Source organism: Musca domestica, unplaced genomic scaffold (assembly GCF_030504385.1).
Source record: "Musca domestica strain aabys unplaced genomic scaffold, Musca_domestica.polishedcontigs.V.1.1 17, whole genome shotgun sequence".
Lineage (NCBI taxonomy): Eukaryota > Metazoa > Arthropoda > Insecta > Diptera > Muscidae > Musca > Musca domestica.
The window spans coordinates 10,849,772-10,856,137 of record NW_026712230.1 but is presented as its reverse complement, the minus strand read 5'-3'; the positions used below and the strand labels follow the sequence as shown (position 1 = coordinate 10,856,137).

General features: G+C 36.4%; 1 long non-coding RNA gene across 1 annotated transcript; it reads right to left on the bottom strand.

Moving 5' to 3' along the window:
* Positions 1-1,964: 1,964 nt before the first annotated feature.
* On the bottom strand, positions 1,965-2,815 carry LOC131801709 (uncharacterized). The gene is made up of 4 exons (XR_009341904.1): positions 2,573-2,815; positions 2,456-2,515; positions 2,265-2,388; positions 1,965-2,189 (listed from the first exon to the last, which is right to left on the bottom strand). It is a non-coding gene; the product is annotated as an uncharacterized LOC131801709 (long non-coding RNA).
* Positions 2,816-6,366: the final 3,551 nt, after the last annotated feature.

The following is a 6,366-nucleotide window of genomic DNA, read 5'->3' as shown; positions in this document are numbered from 1 at the left end:
CTCTTTCTGAATGCTGAGATTGTTTGTGAAAATCCGTTGCGATTCTATTTATCAGTTGAGTTCCAGAGGGGGGACAAATGTACAAAGCTTTCTCTGCGGAATTACAGGGTCCCGGAAAGTGGTTACCATTGAAATGCATTGAAGTGTCCAAATTTTTTAACACATAGGATAGGTATTCACCAAAATATAGTTTGTGAGATAATCTCTGTCCAGTCATGGAAAGATGTATTCAAAATAGCAATGCCAAGGCTGATTACTCTCGTATGGAAGATCAATGAAACGTTTTCGTTATTGCATTAGGTCAAGGTTGCGAGAGATTAAAAACATTTGAGTGTGTCGAATAAACATTATAAAGTTATAGGAAAACAAGTTAAAATGCAGTGAGTTCGGCCGGCCGAACTTTGAATACCCTCCAACATTTCGAACTAATTTTGAAATTTTCAAAAAATAAAATCCATTAGAAATTCTATTAAAATCTTAACAACACCGAATATAGCCGTTATATTGGGGTCTATACGTCGTGGACCTACATAGGCATTGTTTGTTATAAGCCATTACCATATTATAAATGGATATTATGTAGCATCTTCAAAAGGTACCGTTATATCGGAGCGATACGAAGACCTGGACCTGCATAGACAATTTTCTGTCACAGGCTGTAGTATCCATTATGAACTTCAAATGGCAAATTTGAAACCAATTCCGGTGAATAATGTCGCTAAAATCATCAAAATACCAAAAATCGGGAGGTACCGTTATACGGGGGCTATACGAAGACGTGAACCTAAATGACCCATTTACGAACTTAACCTAACCTACTGGCAAAATAAACATGTGTGCGAAATTTTAGTCAGAGAGTCGGTATAAACGAACTGCAGGCAAGAGAGTATTAGTATAGACGAGATAAAGGCCAGGCAGTCTGTGTAGAATAACTAAAGGCAAAGGATTAGGCTCAGGAAGACGGTATGAACGAGCTACAGGCCAGATAGTAGGTATATACGAGCTGCAGACTTGAGAGTCGGTATAGACGAGTTCCTGGTCAGAGAGTCGGTTTAGATGAGATTAAAGCCTGGCATTCTGTACGAACAAGCTAAAGGCTCGGTAAAAACAAGCTAAGGTAAAGACAATCTGTACTTGCTAAAGGCCAGGTAGACGACGAGGCGGTCAGGAAGACGTTATGAACGAGCTCCCGAAAATCTATGAGATACTTCTGAGTAACTTCTACGACCAAATCTCAAAATCTTCCATGAGAAGATGTCCCTAGCTTCTATGAGAAGACATTTGTATCTTCTGGAAGAAAAACTAATGATCTTGACGAGAAGATCTAAACTGTGTCTTCGAAAAGATCTCCAAATGTTATGTGGGAAGAACTCCTTTGAGAATCTCTACAGATCATCTACCTGCGGAATAATCTAGATCTTTCATGAGAACATTTCTAGAAGGCTAGGTACAAACGAGCTATCTGTACGGGCGAGCTGAAAGCCAGGGAGTCGGTATAGACTTGCTAAAGGCCAGGATTAGGTGTATACGACGTGGTGCCCAGGAAGACGTGGTGCCCAGGAAGACGTTATGAACGAGCTCCCGATCATCTATGAGATAAATCTAAATAACTTCTACGACAAAATCTAAAAATCTTTCATGAGAAGATGTCGCTAGCTTTTATGAGAAGGCATCTCTATCTTCCAGAAGAAAATAAAAAAAACTTGGCCGAAAAGATCGAAAATTTTTCATCGAGAAGATCTGCAGATGTTATGTGAGAAGATCTTCTTTGAGAATGTCTACAGATCATCTATCTGAGAAATGACGTAGATCTCTAACGAGAACATTTCTATGTATTTATTCATAATATCGACAGATATTCCTATTTATTTATAGATCGGCCGACCTACCTTGAAATATCGAGGGATCTTCCTTGAGTAGATCAATGAATCAGAAAATATGTAAGGAAATCCTCCATTTAAAAAAATAATCCACGCATTTTTTCATTCAAAATTTATTTTGTCCATTTCGACATTATTCAATATTTTTTTCAAAGCTCTTTTAAACGGGCTCAATAACAGATCGATTTTTTGAGTGCATTGAGTTGCCAACCTTTTCCAGGGAACTTGCAATGACAACTGGTTTATGTTTAAACATTCGCAGACTCTTGTATTGGTAATACACCGGATACCACAAGGCAACAACGAAAACTAAAAAAAATATAAAATTTCTCGTTGAAAAGGGATACGGAAACATTAACATGATTCCAATAACATAATTCTCACCTGTAGTCAAAACATACAGTTCCGATCTCTCTTCGAAGTATGTCATAGAGTATGTGGTCAAAATATCGTAGATTACATTCAGCCAGGAACAAATAAGCCAGGGGACAAAGAAGCTATGTTTGTCCTATAGAAAAAGAAAAGATATTTGTTTTTAGGGCCTTGACGTCTGAACATATCTCGTAGGTACCTACCTTGCTCACACCTACCAACTGTACCAATCAAAGACATTGCATGATACGATGTCTCTCCAGCTATAAAAAGCCAGAAACAATTCAAAAACTTCCTTTCATGTGAATGCCTTTACTTACATTTTACAAAAGTCACAAAATCCTTGGTAACCGAATCTTCGTCAGACTTTTCAAATTTATCGTAGATATGTAGCAAATGGATGAAATGATATAGACCCAAATAGGTGAATATGCACGAATAGAAAACACCTATGGAAAATATCCAAGAAGTCCTGGGCGACATATTGCTGGAAATTTTTTCTAGCCCGGAGAAGAACTAAACCAATGCTGTGGATGAACGTTGAATAACTAAGTTTAATGGCAGAGTTTGTTCTTTTGGTTTGTTTTTTTTTTAATGTACTCTGATAATATATATTTTTTCTACATTTGACCCCATTAGAACTGAGGCTAGGTTATCTTGAATGCAACTTACCGGATTTCTAATTGCAGCGAATCTTTATGGTAGAAAACAAAGGCAAAAAAACGAAAAATTTAGAGACACCCACAAAGTATATCTGATGAAGGTCTGTTTTCAAGCCCAGGATATCAGGAAGTTTCCATTATATGGGGACTATACGAAGACGTGGACTTGCACAGACAATTTTCTGTCCTAGGCTGTAGAAACAATTCCGGTGAAAAATGTCGCTAAAATCATCAAAATACCGAATATCGATAGGTACCGTCATATGGTGGCTACACAAAGACGTGGACCTGCATAGACAATTTTCTGCCTTAGGCTGTAGTATCCATTACGAACCTCAAATAAAACAAACAATGAAACAATTCCGATGAATAATGTAGCTGAAATCATGAAAATACCGAAAATCGGGAGGTACCGATATAAGAGGGCTATACGATGACGTGGACCTGCACAGACAATTTTTTGTCATGTGCTGTAGTATCCATTACGAACTTCAAATACCAAATTTGAAACATTTCCGGTGAATAATGTTGCTTACATCACCAAAATACCGAAAATAGGGAGGTACCATTATATGGGTGCTATACCAAAACGTTGACCTACATGGACCATTTTCACTACCAAAAGTCCTGCAGACATAATATATATTTGGGTAAAATTTTATCAACCTACTTCATTTCGTTCGGAAGCTAGAGAGATTTCCACAGACGGACAGACGGGCGGACATCGCTAAATCGAGCATGAAATTCTTCTGATCAAGAATATATAATCTTGTGAGGTATAAAATGTATATTTTGAGGTGTTACAAAGGGATTGACAAATTTAATATACCCTCCATACTATGGTGAAGCGTATAAAAAGTGTCCACGTCTACGTATAGTACCTCCCAATATTCGGTATTTTGATGATTCTAGCGACATTTTTTACCAGAATTGTTTCAATTTTTGAATTTACAGTTCGTAATGGGTACTACAACCTATAACAAAAAATCGCGAATGCAGCTCCACGCCTTCCTATAGCCCCCGCATAACGATACCTCCCGATATTCGATACTTTGATGATTTTAACGGTATTATCCCCCGGAATTGTTTCAAATCTCGTAATGAAGTTTGTAATGGGTTTTAAAGCCCATGACAAAAATAACTTCGTATAGCCTCCATATAGAGGGTTTCATTTGAGTGGTATTTTTACGGTTTTTATACCCTACAACACTATGTGTTGGGGGTATTATAAGTTTGATTGGGCCAGAATTTATGTAACACCTCGAAATATTGGTTTCCCATATAGGAAAGTATATATGGATCTTCCTAGCTCGCCGAGCTGAGTCGATCTAGCTATGTATGTCCGTCCGTCCGTCTGTCCGTCTGTCCGTCTGTCCATGTTAATTTGTAATCACGCTACAGGTCGCAATTATGGCCCGATCCTTACGAAATTTTGCACGAAGATGGGGTTAGGGTCAGAACAGAAGCCTATTTCTTTTAGAGATGATCGCCAAATGTTTAGGGGTTGAAATGGACCAAATACTGAAAAAATGTCGGATTTTGCAGTAGCTATACAGGTCGCAATTATAGACCAATCGACGCGGAATTGCGCATGTAGCTAGAGTTTAGGGCGGGGAAGAAGCCTACCAATTTGGGTGGTCATCGGATAATACTTAGCGGGTAAAATAGACCATATCTTTTGTGTTGAAAAAATTCAAAATTTTTCATTAAACCGTGAATTTTTTAAATCCCGGCAAAATCAGAAAGCCTTGACAAGGTTACTTCTGATCTTTACATTGATGTTAACATCCAACGAAACGGATATATAGCAAAATATGTGCGATATATATGTCTATCAAAGAAGATATGCTTGAAAGATCTCTTATATGTCGAGAACGGCTGAACTGATTTCGACAGTTCTCATTAATTCAGAATGGCCTCTTGGCAGGAAAGAAACAACGTCTAAAAAATCGCATAAAAATATCTCTCTAAAGATGAAAATATTGATTTTCTAACATTTTCTCATATTTTTTCAATTTTGTCATATTTTTGGCATATTTTCATTTTGAATTAAACATTTGGTAATATTTCTACAGCTAACAAAACTAAGTAGATATGATATCAGGATATCATTTACAGATCGCATTTATGGTCCGATCCTAACGAAATTTTGCATGGGGATCAGATGAGGGTCAGAATAGAAGCCTACTCTTTTTGGAGATGATCGCCATATATTTAGGGGTTGAAATGGACCAAAAAACTGCACGCACATTTAAATGGGGGTTACCGGACATTGCAAAAGCCAAGCAGTTTTAGATGGCCATCCAAAAATATTCAATGTGTGAAGGAGTTTGCCAACTTTTGTAGACAAAATACGAAAATGTCCATTCCAGTGACTTTTTGGAGAATTCGCAAATACAGGAAAGACGCACTTCTGACTATTTCGTTAACTCTGATTTCGTTGAAGAATATAATCAAATGTCTGTATCTCATATAGATGCGTTTCAGTCAAAAACAAATAATAAATGTTAATCTTTTGCCACTTCTGAAAGATTATAGGTCTTTGGGAAATATTGGTTCCAGATCTAGGAAGACCGTTTACGTGCAACATCTACCAATAAATTGGAAATGAGCAAATTAGTTTAAGTTGGTATTATTCGAAAATTAGAGAACGAAACCTGGAGGTTTTCTTTTATTATTTTTCACAATATCTTGTGGAATTCTTTCGAGTATCTCGCCTATATAAACTGTATCGTTTATTACAGTGTTGTAGGGTATTCAACGGTCGGCCCCGCTCGACTGTAGCCTTTGCTTACTTGTTTTTTTTTTTTTGAAAATTTTCAAGTTCCTTCAATTGGGGGAAGAGTATTACCTAGCTTCTTTATTACTTGTTTTTGTCTGTAAAAGTTCAAAATATTCTCTCTAATGTTGCGTTTTTGCCCTGTAGTGGGAGTTACAAATCGATAAAAATTAGAATGCTTATAACTTCGGTAACCAAGGAAACATTTATACAAGTTAGCGACCAAAATAAAAAAGTCGCTAAGTCCTATTGATAGCGACTACCAACTTTAATTTAAACTTTTTATGCATAATTATGCGTTCAAATTCTACCAATATTTGTCGGTAACTTAAAAAATGAGTTAGAGAATCCCTAATATTTCTTAAAAATATTTTTAATAAAAATATAAACATATATAATTTAATTTATTCGTTTAATTATTTTGTAAACAAGCCCATCATTCCAACAAGAGTTATAGCTATTCAAGTCCACATTTTTGATGAATGCCACCGAATTGAGGCATTTTGCAATTCTTAAATTGACCTCCTGATAACAATATAACACACATTTTCCTAACAAATCTAGTTTTTTGATGATCCGGATGGATGGATAGCGTTAGGTCAAATTCTCTGATACGAATGTATGAACACTGAATCTAAAAACATTCTTCAAAAAATTAATTAAATATTTGGTT